At 40.0% G+C, this 16,330-nt stretch overlaps 2 protein-coding genes and 1 pseudogene across 2 annotated transcripts in view; all 3 read right to left on the reverse strand.

Moving 5' to 3' along the window:
• Positions 1-9,559, reverse strand: part of LOC127641368 (gastrula zinc finger protein XlCGF57.1-like) — an 88,101-nt gene extending 78,542 nt beyond the window's left edge. Inside the window, exon 1 of the mRNA XM_052124339.1 lies at positions 9,411-9,559. The gene's annotated coding sequence lies outside the window, so the exon portion shown is untranslated. The remainder of the gene's footprint in view (positions 1-9,410) is intronic.
• LOC127641369 (zinc finger protein 850-like) overlaps positions 1-16,330 on the reverse strand; it is a 205,898-nt pseudogene that overhangs the window by 51,500 nt on the left and 138,068 nt on the right.
• The window catches only part of LOC127641362 (gastrula zinc finger protein XlCGF57.1-like), a 77,874-nt gene that overhangs the window by 30,685 nt on the left and 30,859 nt on the right, over positions 1-16,330 (reverse strand). The gene's annotated exons all lie outside the window — the stretch shown is intronic.

A 16,330-nucleotide genomic window follows, 5' to 3' on the forward strand; every position in this document is an offset into this window, starting at 1 on the left:
CCCGCGTCGAGGGACTCAGTGAGATATTTCTCCAGAGCCTCCCGTTCGGGCGCCGAAAGAGAGTACAGTCTACCGCGAGGAGGCATGGTGTCAGGTAGGAGTTCGATAGAGCAGTCGTACGGACGGTGAGGTGGTAAAGAAACCGCCCGGGAGCGACTGAAAACCGCCCGCAGATCATGGTACTCCTCCGGGACTCCAGACAAATCCTCAGGCTCTTCCTGAAACACAGAAACAGAAGACACAGGGGAGACCGCAGATACCAGACAATTAACATGACAAGATAAATTCCATGAATGAATAGACCCCTTAACCCAGTCAATGAGGGGATTATGTAGAAAAAGCCAGGGATGTCCCAAAACAATGGGGGTAAAGGGAGACTGAAAAACATAAAAAGAAATTGTCTCTTGATGATTGCCGGAAACAGTGAGACTAACCGGACTGGTGACACGACGGACTGAAGTGAGTTCTCTGCCATCCAGGGCAAAGACAGAGGCAGTCTCAGTCAAATCGACCAAGGGAATCCTGTGTTCACGAGCCCAGTTCTCATCGATAAAATTGCCCTCAGCACCAGAGTCGATGAGAACAAGACCAGAAGCAGAGAACCCAGCCCGACGGATAACAGCGGAGATCGTAGTTCGAGACCTGGGTGATGAGGAGATGACAGAAGCGCTCACCAGTACTCCTCCGTCTACTGGCGAGCCCTGGCTTTTAAACTGCAGGATGAAACAAAGTGACCAGCCGTACCACAGTAGAGACAGAGACGGTTCATTATTCGCCGCTGTCGTTCCTCCGAGGAGATGCGCACGCTCCCAACCTGCATGGGCTCAACATCAGGCTGGTTCTGAACGGGAGCAGTAGCCGAAGAAAAACTATCACCTGATGTGGAAAAGGGAGAACGAACTCGTCGCCTCTGCTCGAAGCACTTGTCCAGGCGAATGGCCAGATCGATGAGCTGATCGAGCTGAGTTGGCGACCCTTGTGCGTAAATCTCCTCCTTAAGGTCTAAATTCAACCCTTCAAGGAAGCGAGCGATTAGTGCTGGCTCATTCCACTCACTAGTAGCTGCTAGTGTACGGAACTCGATAGCGAAGTCGGCCACAGATCTTCTGCCCTGACGTAGAACAACAAGACGATGTGAAGCTTCACTGCCGATGACGGATCTATCGAAGACCTTAATCATCTCATCTTTAAAAGACCCGTACTTGCTACAGCGTGCAGATTGTGCCTCCCAGACCGACGTTCCCCACTCGCGTGCACGTCCCGTGAGGAGAGAGACAACATATGCAACGCGAGCCCGATCCTCCGCATACGTCTGAGGCTGAAGAGAAAAAACAATCTCACATTGAATGAGAAAGGCTCTGCACTCAGTAGGCTCACCAGCATAACAGGATGGATTGTTGATTCGCGGCTCTGGGGGCAGCTGTCGGTGGTGAGATAAGGAGGATTCCTGGTGAAGTAAACGAGCAGACAAATCAGACACTTGAGCTGTAAGACTCCTCACGGCCTGAAGAGCGGCGGCCAACTCCTCCTCGTGTCTGCCGAGCATAGTACCCTGGATCTGGACCGCCGCCCGGACGGGCATCTCCTCTGCTGGATCCATGTGTGTGGTCGGATTATTCTGTCACGGTGAAAATTATGAAACCAAAGGCAGAGATGACAGGAATAACAGTCTTTAATGAAGTTCTAACAAAGGCAGTCTCTCGTTAAAGCACAGAGAAATGGATAAAGTAACTAAAAGAGAAGGGCAGACTCCTGTCACGATGAGTAAGCAGATCAGGACTCCCTTGGGGCAGACTAGGTGAACAGGAGAAGAGATCTCCGTCAGGGAGAGAGAACCGAACAGGTTCACATGCAGCAGCAACAGCAGGGCACGGAAAATACTACGAAGCAAGACTGATTCAGGAAAAACAGGACAAGACAGGGTAAGCACTTAATTGTACAGACATGAAGGTCGCAGAAGACGTAACGTGTCACATGCAACAATAATCCGACAAAGAATCAACCAAAACAGACACCAGATAAAGGGTGCTCACTTAAGGGAAAAGTAGGAACAGGTGTCAAAGCAAATCAGCGCGAGCGCTGATTGCGATGACTAACAGGTGCGGGTAGAGAGAGGAGCCTGCAGAATGAAGCAGAAGAGAGAAAGAGTGTGTGTGTAGGTGTGTGTCTGCGTGCGTGTGCGTGCGAGAGTGTGAGAGACTCAAAAAGGGAAGAAAAACCTGACTCATGACAAAAACATTCTCCTTACAATCACCAGAAGGCTCTAGAACAGTCAAATCTATAGCTACTACTTAAAATGGTCTTCTAGCTAACAAATTACCCATTTCAGTTTCTAGCTTAGGCACTGGGGCTTTTGCCACGATACATCTCAAGCATTGTCTACAATAAGTTTCAATATCTTGAAAAATTCCTGGCCAATAACATCTAGCCCTGACCAGCTTAAAAGAACATTTGACTCCCTGATGCTCATGTTCGTCAGGTAGCACACGAAGGACTTCCTCCTTCAAACTCTGGAGGTAGGAGCACCTACCCCCAAATACAGGTTTAGCTACTAACTTGGTCTGCCATGACAACGCATCTGAACCCACATTTTGACGCCCTGACCTATAATGAATTTCAAAATCAAATCTGGCCAGCTCAGATGGCTCAAAGGGTTATTATCCTTATGACCTACCAAATAGTCACGCAACGTATCTGTGACTGCCCATTTCAGTGCCAACAGCTCTAATTTCATAGCACTATAATTCTCCATGTTTCGCTCAGATTGCCTCAACCCACAACTTACGACTAGCAATATTTTCACAAATTAACTGCATTGAAAAACATCAAAATGTAAAACTAGATTTTGCAGAATATTTAATTTCTCTCATTTATCTTCCCACATGGAGGGCAGTGATACAGTTTCTCTCTAGTGTGGATATTCTCATGTATTTTCATGCTACACGGCAGAGTGAATCTCTTGTCACAGTGTGAACACTTGTAAGGTTTTTCCTCCATTGTGGATTCTTTGGTGACCTTTCAAACTGCCAGCTGTGATAAACGTCTTTTCACACTTAAAACACACATGATCCTTCACACCACTGTGTGATCTGGTGCTGTTCCAAACTGTCCGCTCGTGCAAAACTCTTTCCACACTGATCACATGTGTACGGTTTCTTTTCAGCGTGAATTCTCATGTGATGTGTAAGGTTTCCTTTTTGTTCAAAACTCTTTCCACACTGATCACATGTGTACGGTTTCACTCCAGTATGACTTCTCATGTGATGTGTAAGGTTTCCTTTTTGTTCAAAACTCTTTCCACACTGATAACATGTGTATGGTTTCTCTCCAGTATGAATTCTCAAGTGATGTGTAAGGTTTCCATTTTGTGTAAAACTCTTTCCACACTGATCACATGTGTACGGTTTCTCTCCGGTATGAACTCTCATGTGAAGTATAAGGCTTCCATTTTTTCCAAAACTCTTTCTACACTTATAACATGAGTACGGTTTCTCTCCAGTATGAATTCTCATGTGATACAGAAGGTTTCCATTTTGTGCATAACTCTTTCCACACTGATCACATGAGTACGGTTTGTCTCCAGTGTGGATTCTCATGTGTTCCTTGAGGTGTCCTGCACTTATGAAACTCTTTCCACACTGATCACATGTGTATGGTTTCTCTCCAGTATGACTTCTCATGTGATGTGTAAGGTCTCCTTTTTGTGCAAAACTCTTTCCACACTGATCACATGTATGCTGCTTCTCTCCAGTATGAATATTCATGTGATATGTAAGGTTTCCTTTTTGTGCAAAACTCTTACCACACTGATCACATGTGTATGGTTTCTCTCCAGTATGAACTCTCATGTGATATGTAAGGGTTCTGTTTTGTGCAAAATTCTTTCCACACTGATCACATGTATGCAGCTTCTCTCCAGTATGAATTCTCATGTGATATGTAAGGTTTCTGTTTCGTGAAAAATTCTTTCCACACTGATCACATGAGTACGGTTTGTCTCCAGTGTGGATTTTCATATGTTCCTTGAGGTGTCCTGCACTTATGAAACTCTTTCCACACTGATCACATGGGTATGGTTTCTCTCCAGTATGAATTCTCATGTGACGTGTAAGGTCTCCTTTTTGTGCAAAACTCTTTCCACACTGATCACATGTATGCTGCTTCTCTCCAGTATGAATACTCATGTGATATGTAAAGTTTCCTTTTTGTGCAAAACTCTTTCCACACTGATCACATGAGTACGGTTTCAGTCCAGTGTGGATTCTCATGTGTCCTTCAAGTGCTCTTTTTTCAGCAAAACTCTTTCCACACTGACTGCAGTTGAAAGACTTTTTGTCTTCTGCTCTGTCAGTATTTTTCTGTGTGAACTTGTTTTCAGTCTGTGAAAGTATTTCCAGCTCTTGACTTTCCTCCTTCACTTCCATCTTGTCTACAATGAACACATGAAATCACCAAAATTACATTCAAATGGAGACAATCATGCATACAGAAAAGTGAAGCAACAGATTCAAGTATCTACTTTCATACTACTGTTGATGTGCTAAAGGTAAATCCTTTTATTTTAACATCAAATCTACAGTCAGGTCCATAAATATTGGGACATCAACACAATTCTAATCTTTTTGGCTCTATACACCACCACAATGGATTTGAAATGAAACGAACAAGATGTGCTTTAACTGCAGACTTCTGGATCACTCATGATCTCACTCTCCTCTTTCACAAACTCCATCATTACTGATTTTAGTTGTTCGGTTTGTTTGGATGCAGATCTTTTCTTGTAGACTGATGGGAATATTCACAGCATTTATCTGTGGATTATTGTTTTAGCGCATGTACATTATATAATAAAACATATACTGTATAAAATGCTCTTTATAACCAATCAGAAAAATCATCCATGCAGTTGCAGCAGAGCTTCCTGTTTAATGGCTGATTCATTTAGTTTGTGATCGTGTGTATCAGTATATTTAGTTTGTTCAAATCAAATGAGCGACTGACTGTTTCAGTGAAGGATGTATTTGTTCAGTGGGTCAAATTAGGATTGCAAATAAAAACTAGATAGGTACATTTCCTGAAGAAAATGTGAGTGGTGCTTGCCGTGGCAAAACTCGTCAAACAGCATGTTGTAACTGGAAAAGAACAAAAATTATGGTCATAAATAAATCAACCCAGAAGTCTGTACGATTTTCTGGTGCAGAAATATGTGATTTGTTACTCGGTTGCTAGGGTAAGCCCGTGTGGTTGCTATGCAGTTACCAAGGTAATACAATACATGGCTCCTTTCCATCCTGAGTGAAATAAGTCAACCCGGAGTCTGTAGTGTGTTCTGGTGCAGAGATATGTGATATGTTGCTCGGTTGCTAGGGTAACTCCATCTGGTTGCTAGGCAGTTACCATAGTGATACTAATCAAGTCTCCTGGCCATCCTGATTAAAATAAATCAACCCGGAAGTCTCTATGTTTTTGTGATGCAGAGATATGTGATTTTTTACTCGGTTGCTAGGGTAACCCCATCTGGTTGCTAGGCAGATACCATAGTGATACTAATCAAGTGTCCTTGCCATCCTTATTGAAATAAGTCAACCCGGAAGTCTCTACGTTTTTCTGATGCAGAGATATGTGATTTGTTACTCGGTTGCTAGGGTAAGCCCATCTGGTTGCTAGGCAGTTACCATAGTGATACTAATGAAGTCTCCTTGCCATCCTGATTGAAATAAGTCAACCCGGAAGTCTCTATGTTTTTGTGATGCAGAGATATGTGATTTTTTACTCGGTTGCTAGGGTAACCCCATCTGGTTGCTAGGCAGATACCATAGTGATACTAATCAAGTGTCCTTGCCATCCTTATTGAAATAAGTCAACCCGGAAGTCTCTACGTTTTTCTGATGCAGAGATATGTGATTTGTTACTCGGTTGCTAGGGTAAGCCCATCTGGTTGCTAGGCAGTTACCATAGTGATACTAATGAAGTCTCCTTGCCATCCTGATTGAAGTAAGTCAACCCGGAAGTCTCTATGTTTTTGTGATGCAGAGATATGTGATTTGTTACTCGGTTGCTAGGGTAAGCCCGTGTGGTTGCTATGCAGTTACCAAGGTAATACAATACATGGGTCCTTTCCATCCTGAGTGAAATAAGTCAACCCGGAAGTCTGTAGTGTGTTCTGGTGCAGAGATATGTGATTTGTTGCTCGGTTGCTAGGGTAACTCCATCTGGTTGCTAGGCAGTTACCATAGTGATACTAATGAAGTCTCCTTGCCATCCTGATTAAAATAAATCAACCCGGAAGTCTCTATGTTTTTGTGATGCAGAGATATGTGATTTGTTACTCGGTTGCTAGGCTAAGCCCATCTGGTTGCTAGGCAGTTACCATAGTGATACTAATGAAGTGTCCTTGCCATCCTGATTGAAATAAGTCAACCCGGAAGTCTCTACGTTTTTCTGATGCAGAGATATGTGATTTGTTACTCGGTTGCTAGGGTAACCCCATCTGGTTGCTAGGCAGTTAACATAGTGATACTTATCAAGTCTCCTTGCCATCCTGATTGAAAGAAATCAACCCAGAAGTCTCTCTGATTTTCTGGTGCAGAGATATAGTTACCGCTAAACGGTTGCTAGGGTACTCTGTGTAGTTGCTAGGGAGTGGCTTGGCAGCTGCCAATCATGAATCTCCAAAGGCTGCTTGTCAGTATGAATGATATAAACCAACTCCCATGCCTCTGTGACATTCAGAATGGAAGATATCCCTCTATGGATTTTGGTTGTTAAGGTGCTCGACAATGGTTGCTAGGGAGGGGCTAGGAAGTGTTGAAGTGATGCATGATTGGCTGTTTGCTGTCCCGAGTCAAACGAGACCACCCTTGTGTTTCTATGACACTTCTATCCGGAGATATCCCTTTGATCTTTTTCAATAGAAGTCTATGGGACTTGTTGCTAAGGTGCTCTTAATGGTTGCTAGGGCGTGGCTTGATAGCTTCACAATGATCCAGAGAGACTGATTGGTTGTCTGAGTAAAATGAGCCCACCCCTCGTCTCTATGACACTGTGATCCAGAGCTATGTTCAATACAAATCCCTATGCCTTTTCATTTCATGGGCCGTCCTACACCATTATAAGTCAATTGGGGCATTTTTGGGCAGCTCCTGCCCCCAGGGCTGCAACTTTTACCCCATATTGAGGTATGCTCTTACAGAGCCTGCCAGCCTCTTCAAATGTGGCAAATCACACGTTTCTACTGAAATCCTCGCTTGGAGCTGTGACGCGTCAAAGTTTGTCTCAATGTTAAGTCTATGGGATTTTTCGGCCGCTTTTTTGCCCCTGGGGCAAATACCGTACTCCGATCGCTTATAAAAGTCATAGCACACGTGTCCTCAATAGGCCGTTCGATTTGATACCTCATTCGTGGGTCTACGCCAAACGGTGCGGGACGAGTTAGGTGCCGAAGTTTTGTTAAGAGATATAATAAAAATAAAAATACAAAGTATAACTAGATAGGTACATTTCCTGAAGAAAATGTGAGTGGTGCTTGCCGTGGCAAAACTCGTCAAATAGCCTGCTTGAAAAGAACAGAAATTGTGGTCATAAATAAATCAACCCAGAAGTCTGTATAATGTTCTGGTGCAGAAATATGTGATTTGTTAGTAGGTTGCTAGGGTAACCCCATGTGGTTGCTAGGCAGTTACCATATTGATACTAATCAAGTGTCCTTGCCATCCTGATTGAAATAAGTCAAACCGGAAGTCTGTATGTTTTTGTGATGCAGAGATATGTGATTTGTTACTCGGTTGCTAGGGTAAGCCCATCTGGTTGCTAGGCAGTTACCATAGTGATACTAATGAAGTCTCCTTTCCATCCTGATTGAAATAAGTCAACCCGGAAGTCTCTACGTTTTTGTGATGCAGAGATATGTGATTTGTTACTCGGTTGCTAGGGTAACCCCATCTGGTTGCTAGGCAGTTACCATAGTGATACTAATCAAGTGTCCTTGCCATCCTGATTGAAATAAATCAACCCAGAAGTCTCTCTGATTTTCTGGTGCAGAGATATAGTTACTGCTAAACGGTTGCTAGGGTACTCTGTTTAGTTGCTAGGGAGTGGCTTGGCAGCTGCCAATCATGAATCTCCAAAGGCTGCTTGTCAGTATGAATGATATAAACCAACTCCCATGCCTCTGTGACATTCAGAATGGAAGATATCCCTCTATGGATTTTGGTTGTTAAGGTGCTCGACAATGGTTGCTAGGGAGGGGCTAGGAAGTGTTGATTTGATGCATGATTGGCTGTTTGCTGTCCCGAGTCAAACGAGACCACCCTTGTGTTTCTATGACACTTCTATCCGGAGATATCCCTTTGATCTGTTTCAATAGAAGTCTATGGGACTTGTTGCTAAGGTGCTCTTAATGGTTGCTAGGGCGTGGCTTGATAGCTTCACAATGATCCTGAGAGACTGATTGGTCGTCAGAGTAAAATGAGCCCACCCCCTCGTCTCTATGACACTGTGATCCAGAGCTATGTTCAATACAAATCCCTATGCCTTTTCATTTCATGGGCCGTCCTACACCATTATAAGTCAATTGGGGCATTTTTGGGCAGCTCCTGCCCCCAGGGGTGCAACTTTTACCCCATATTGAGGTATGCTCTTACAGAGGCTGCCAGCCTCTTCAAATGTGGCAAATGACACGTTTCTACGAAATCCTCGCTTGGAGCTGTGACGCGTCAAAGTTTGTCTCAATGTTAAGTCTATGGGATTTTTCGGCCGCTTTTTTGCCCCTGGGGCAAATACCGGACCCCCGATCGCTTATAAAAGTCATAGCACACGTGTCCTCAATAGGCCGTTCGATTTGACACCTCATTCGTGGGTCTACGCCAAACGGTGCGGGACGAGTTAGGTGCCGAAGTTTTGTTAAGAGATATAAAAATAAAAATAAAAATAAAAATAAAAATAATAAGTATGTGAGATTACAATAGTGATGCTTTGCAAGCACCACTAATAAGTATGTGAGATTACAATAGTGATGCTTTGCAAGCACCACTAATAAGTATGTGAGATTACAATAGTGATGCTTTGCAAGCACCACTAATAAAAAAATCCTTAATTGACAATCGTTAAAGTTAATGAATAACAATTGATTAATCATTAACAAAGATAATTATAAACTGTAACTGAAGTACAGACTGAAAGTAAACAAAACAAGGAGGCATATTTCTCTTCAATCAAAGCTTATTTATACAAAGTTTGATGTTCGACTGTCCTACCTGTCAGACACTAAATTATGTGCATGTAGCCCACTGATTAAATATCATACACTTAAAATGTGAGTATGTGAGTTTAAATGTACTGTTAATGTATTACAGTTAATAATAACTTATTAGAAGATATACACGCATATTCGGGTTTATTAAAGCTCTCACATTGTAGATATTAACCGGCGGATCAACACTGCTTGTTGTCATGCTGTACTTTAAAACACTATCATGCTGTATGCCGTAAACATAATGTTCATTTATAGAGAAACGTTCTGTCGTTACATTGATCCCGCTTCATCTTTACAAGCAAGAAAGTTCCGGAAACACTTTTGTGTTTTGGACAGAACGTCACGTGCAGTGCGCAAGCGGAAGTGTAGTGCGCCCTCTAGCGGTGGATGACTGTATAAACCGTCTTATCTCCATATGCTGGCATGATTACTGAACGGATTTGGGCTTCATTTAATAATCAACGATCAATAAGATGAATCCATTTACGATGAATAATCGGTCATTTGTTCATCATTAACATCCCTTGGTCAAACCAATGATGTACTTATTTACAGCCCACACAAGAATGCTATTGGCTCGTGCTATCGTCAGTCTTTACAGGCAAGAAAATCCACCAAAGTATTCTCACGCTTCAAACTAGAGCTCATTGACTTCAAATGGGAGAGATGTCAGTGAAATAGAAATACTGAATCGTTTATGAACAAAAATATCACTATTTGGCATCTTTCATTTGAATGTTAGAATGTATCGCTCTCTAACTTTTTCCTCTTTTGGAAAGTAATTGTGGGTTTTTTCCTTTAACTGCAGCAGCGACGGGAACGAACAGATTACAAATGTACAAACCTGTTATTAAATTCAGATGATCTACTAAGAACGTCACAGTCCAGGATCCGGTCAAATGTTGAAGATGAAATCCAGATAAATCAGTAATCCATGAAAGAACAACAGAACCCTGTTGACAAAAGAGAAAACATGATCCACTCTGAGAGATTTGAGGGAAAACTCCTCCTTTATTTTCTTTTTCTTCCCGCCTAATCCGAGAGGAGAGAACGCGCCTCTTAAAGCGACAGTACACTGTGTTGATCAAACATCTTAATATGCGGATACAAATAGCTGCTGTGATAAAGTTATTCCCACACTCAAAGCACACATGATCCTTCTCATCAGTGTGTATTTTCTGGTGCACTTTCAAACTGTCCAGCCGTGTAAAACACTTTCCACAGAACACACAAATGGTTTCTCCTTCCAGATGTTTCCTCAAGTCTCATATCACATTAAAATGTCTCAGTTTTATTGGCTTTTCTCCAGAGTGACAGTGTAGATGATTTATCAGTCTGTATGGGGTTCCTCTGATTTTATTGTAAAAACACTGTATTATAATTTATTTTTAAATAAATATGAAACTTTTAGGATTGATTAAACCAGTTTAACTATATTTTGGGTAGATGTTTTTTTTTTGGGAGTGGGTGGGGTAACAGAACAATAAAAAAGTACAGACATATAGAATGCACAAATAAATACTGATGAGATTTATATTTCCTAGATATCCAAATTGTTTTTTAAATTTAAATGCTAACATTTTTAAAGATGTTGCACTATTATCATAGAAGAATTAAAATCTTCTCAATTTCTACTATTTTATCTAAGGCATTACTTAATCCAGGCTTTACTCCTGTATTAATTATTTTGTGTTTCTTAAAGTTGTTTTTTTCTGCAAAACTTTTTCCACTCTATCACATGTAAGGCTTTTGTTACGATCCCTTGTTGTCTGCCCTGTGTTCTCTGTCTCACTTGTCACGTTTCCTTGTTGTCTTCTCCGTGTTTTCCGTTTCACCCCTCACCGATCCCGTTCCATGTCACGTTTTCCCTGTTGTCCACCCTGAGTCTCACTGTCCGTGTGTGATAAACTACACTTCCCTTCATTCCCGATCCTCTTCACTGCCGCCTCGGTGTTATTGTCCGCACCTGTTTGTTATTTTGTCATTATCGTGTCCGTTTATTTATTTTTATTTTTTTCCAACTTTTTTTATTGAGTACATTTTTCATTTTCTTTTAACACCAGGTGACAAATGTATATAGTTAACAATAAACATTACAAAGTGGGATCTAAATGACACCTGTACCCGATCCAGACCCCACCCCCACCGTGAACTAACCCAACACAGGCCACTAAACGAGGACAGACACACAGACCCATGCATACCAACAAACATTTACCAGTAGAAACACACGCACAAAAAAATTAAATAAAATAAAAATTATATATATATATATATATATATATATATATATATATATATATATATATATATACACATACATACACATATATACACATACAATAATAAATAAATAATAATAATACTAAGATAATTAGGTCAGTGAAAAGTTAAAAATTAAATATAGGGACTCAAACCTCCAAATCAGGGGACAGGTTGAGAGAGTCAACCAGCCCCAGGAAAGGGTTCCACATGTCCATAAATGTTGAGGTAGCCCCTTTCAAAGAGGATCTGAGCTTCTCCAACCTCAGATTGTCAAGCACTTCTTTAATGCAACGATCATGTGTGGGGGGGCGGGGAAGCTTCCAGTTGAGCAGAATCAGCCTTCGAGCTAGCAATGATGTAAATGCCAGGGCCCGCTCCAATGCAACAGGGAGGTCAGTGTCTGGGGAAATGCCAAAAATGGCTGATAAAGGGCTGGGAGGAATATTGTGTCTGTAGGCTCTACTCAAGGTGTCAGAAACGTTCATCCAAAAAGTTGTCAGCTTAGGGCAGGACCAGAACATATGCGTATGATTGGCAGGGGACTGGTTACACCTGCTACAGGTGTCTCGGACAATAGGGTATATTTTAGACAATTTTGCATTTGTGTAATGAACTCTATGAAGGATCTTACACTGGATTAGACCATGACGGGTGCATATAGAAGAAGAATGAACCATAGCCTGAGCATGACCCCATTGTTCGTCCGTGAAAGCCATGTACAATTCGCCCTCCCACGCGGCTTTTGAAAGGCCACCAGGGTCTGCAGAGGTTGATCCTAGTGACTCGTACAATACAGAAATGCATTTTCTACGATTGGGATCTGTCGCCAAGAGGGAGTCCGTCAGGGTTTCGGGGGGGCGGTTTGGAAAGTGGGGAAATGTTTTCTTAACAAAATCTCTAATCTGAAAAAAGCGGAAAAGGTGCGATTTTGGCAAGTTGTGAAGAGAAGAGAGCTCTGTGAAGGATGCAAATATGCCATCCTTGTATAGGTCCTTAACACAAATGATACCATTACTATGCCAGGCCCTGAATGCCAAATCTGACCTTGAGGGGGTAAAGACATGATTTTGGAGCAGTGGTGTCAAGATGGAGGGACCCTGTAAACCTGAGTACTTCCTAATCTGACTCCAGATCTTAAGCGAGAGGAATACGATCGGGCACGAGCCTGCAGATCCTGAGGGCAAAGGGAGTTGGGAGCATAGGACCGACCGCAACGGGAGGCGTGCACTTGATCGCTCCAAATGTACCCAGGCAGGAGGTGAGGCATCCCCACCCATCCAGTATAAAAGTTTTTGCATGTTAGCTGCCCAATAGTATCGTCTAAAGTTGGGGAGGGCCAGGCCCCCCTCGGACTTAGGGGACTGTAAGATCGTTTTGCTGATCCTGGCAGGTTTGCCGCCCCACAGAAATTTAGATATCACTGTATCCAGCTTGTCGAAAAAAGATTTGGAAATGAACACTGGGATGTGCTGGAACAGATAAAGGAATTTGGGGAGGATAGCCATCTTAATCAAATTTGCCCGGCCTACGAGGGAGAGTGGTATGACTGCCCATCGGTCGAAGTCACTTACAGGTTTTGCAACCAGAGGTGAGAAATTTTTTTTCCTATGACCCCTCGCTGTTCTCTCTCTGTTCCCCTAGTTCGTTCGAGGATACCCCAGCCCTTCGTGGATGTTCGCTGTTCGCTGTTTGTCCTACCTGCTGTGCGTTATTTTGTGTTTGAGTTTGTTCCCATCGTGGACTTTTCATTTGTTCCTGTGTTTTGTTTATTTGTCTATGCTTGCAATAAAAACCGCGTTTGGATCCGCATCTCCCGTCTGCCTTCTCCTGACTTCCCACAATCATAACAGCTTTACTCCAATATGAATTATTTTGTGTCTTAAAGTTGTTTTTATCTGCAAAAACTTTTCCACTCTTATCACATGTGTAAGACTTTACTCCAGTATGAATTATTTTGTGTCTTAAAGTTGTTTTAATCTCTAAAACATTTTCCACTCTCATCACATGTGTAAGGCTTTACTCCAATATGAATTATTTTGTGTCTTAAAGTTGTTTTAATCTCTAAAACATTTTCCACTCTCATCACATGTGTAAGACTTTACTCCAATATGAATTATTTTGTGTCTTAAAGTTGTTTTAATCTCTAAAACATTTTCCACTCTCATCACATGTGTAAGACTTTACTCCAGTATGAATTATTTTGTGTCTTAAAGTTGTTTTAATCTCTAAAACATTTTCCACTCTTATTAAATGTGTAAGGCTTTACTCCAGTATGAATTATTTTGTGTCTTAAAGTTGTTTTAATCTCTAAAACTTTTTCCACTCTTATTAAATGTGTAAGGCTTTACTCCAGTATGAATTATTTTGTGTCTTTAAGTTGTTTTAATCTCTAAAACATTTTCCACTCTCATCACATGTGTAAGACTTTACTCCAATATGAATTATTTTGTGTCTTAAAGTTGTTTTAATCTCTAAAACTTTTTCCACTCTTATTAAATGTGTAAGGCTTTACTCCAGTATGAATTATTTTGTGTCTTTAAGTTGTTTCAATCTCTAAAACTTTTTCCACTCTCATCACATGTGTAAGACTTTACTCCAATATGAATTATTTTGTCTCTTGAAGTTGTTTTTATCTGCAAAAACATTTCCACTCTTATCACATGTGTAAGGCTTTACTCCAGTATTAATTATTTTGTGTCTTAAAGTTGTTTTAATCTCTAAAACATTTTCCACTCTCATCACATGTGTAAGGCTTTACTCCAATATGAATTATTTTGTGTCTTAAAGTTGTTTTAATCTCTAAAACATTTTCCACTCTCATCACATGTGTAAGACTTTACTCCAATATGAATTATTTTGTGTCTTAAAGTTGTTTTAATCTCTAAAACATTTTCCACTCTCATCACATGTGTAAGACTTTACTCCAGTATGAATTATTTTGTGTCTTAAAGTTGTTTTAATCTCTAAAACATTTTCCACTCTTATTAAATGTGTAAGGCTTTACTCCAGTATGAATTATTTTGTGTCTTAAAGTTGTTTTAATCTCTAAAACTTTTTCCACTCTTATTAAATGTGTAAGGCTTTACTCCAGTATGAATTATTTTGTGTCTTTAAGTTGTTTTAATCTCTAAAACATTTTCCACTCTCATCACATGTGTAAGACTTTACTCCAATATGAATTATTTTGTGTCTTAAAGTTGTTTTAATCTCTAAAACTTTTTCCACTCTTATTAAATGTGTAAGGCTTTACTCCAGTATGAATTATTTTGTGTCTTTAAGTTGTTTCAATCTCTAAAACTTTTTCCACTCTCATCACATGTGTAAGACTTTACTCCAATATGAATTATTTTGTGTCTTGAAGTTGTTTTTATCTGCAAAACTTTTTCCACTCTTATCACATGTGTAAGACTTTACTCCAATATGAATTATTTTGTGTCTTGAAGTTGTTTTTATCTGCAAAACTTTTTCCACTCTTATCACATGTGTAAGGCTTTACTCCAGTATTAATTATTTTGTGTCTTAAAGTTGTTTTTATCTGTAAAAAGTTTTCCACTCTTATCACATGTGTAAGGCTTTACTCCAATATGAATTATTTTGTGTCTTGAAGTTGTTTTTATATGCAAAACTTTTTCCACTCTTATCACATGTGTAAGACTTTACTCCAATATGAATTATTTTGTTTCTTAAAGTTGTTTTTATCTGTAAAACTTTTTCCACTCATATCACATATGTTAGGCTTTACTCCAGTATGAATTATTTTGTGTGTCTTAAAGTTGTTTTAATCTCTAAAACTTTTTCCACTCTTATCACATGTGTAAGGCTTTACTCCAATATGGATTATTTTGTTTCTTAAAGTTGTTTTTATCTGTAAAACATTTCCAATCGATCACATGTGTAAGGCTTTACTCCAGTATTAATTATTTTGTGTCTTAAAGTTGTTTTTGTCTGCAAAACTTTTTCCACTCTTATCACATGTGTAAGGCTTTACTCCAGTATGAATTATTTTGTGTGTCTTTAAGTTGTTTTAATCTGTAAAACTTTTTCCACTCTTATCACATGTGTTAGGCTTTACTCCAGTATGAATTATTTTGTGTGTCTTAAAGTTGTTTTAATCTGTAAAACTTTTTCCACTCTTATCACATGTGTAAGGCTTTACTCCAATATGAATTATTTTGTGTGTCTTAAAGTTGTTTTAATCTGTAAAACTTTTTCCACTCTTATCACATGTGTAAGGCTTTACTCCAGTATGAATTATTTTATGTTTATTAAAGTTGTTTTAATCTGTAAAACGTTTTCCACTTTTATCACGTGTGTAAGGCTTTACTCCAATATGAATTATTTTGTTTCTTAAAGTTGTTTTTATCAGCAAAACTTTTTCCACTCTTATCACATGTGTTAGGCTTTACTCCAATATGAATTATTTTGTTTCTTAAAGTTGTTTTTATCAGCAAAACTTTTTCCACTCTTATCACATGTGTTAGGCTTTACTCCAGTATGAATTATTTTGTTTCTTAAAGTTGTTTTTATCTGTAAAACTTTTTCCACTCTTATCACATGTGTAAGGCTTTACTCCAGTATGAATTATTTTGTGTGTCTTAAAGTTGTTTTAATCTGTAAAACTTTTTCCACTCTTATCACATGTGTAAGGCTTTACTCCAATATGAATTATTTTTGTGTCTTAAAGTTGTTTTAATCTGTAAAACTTTTTCCACTCTTATCACATGTGTTAGGCTTTACTCCAGTATGAATTATTTTGTGTGTCTTAAAGTTGTTTTAATCTCTAAAACTTTTTCCACTCTTATCACATGTGTA

This window comes from Xyrauchen texanus, chromosome 50 (assembly GCF_025860055.1).
Source record: "Xyrauchen texanus isolate HMW12.3.18 chromosome 50, RBS_HiC_50CHRs, whole genome shotgun sequence".
Classification (NCBI taxonomy): domain Eukaryota; kingdom Metazoa; phylum Chordata; class Actinopteri; order Cypriniformes; family Catostomidae; genus Xyrauchen; species Xyrauchen texanus.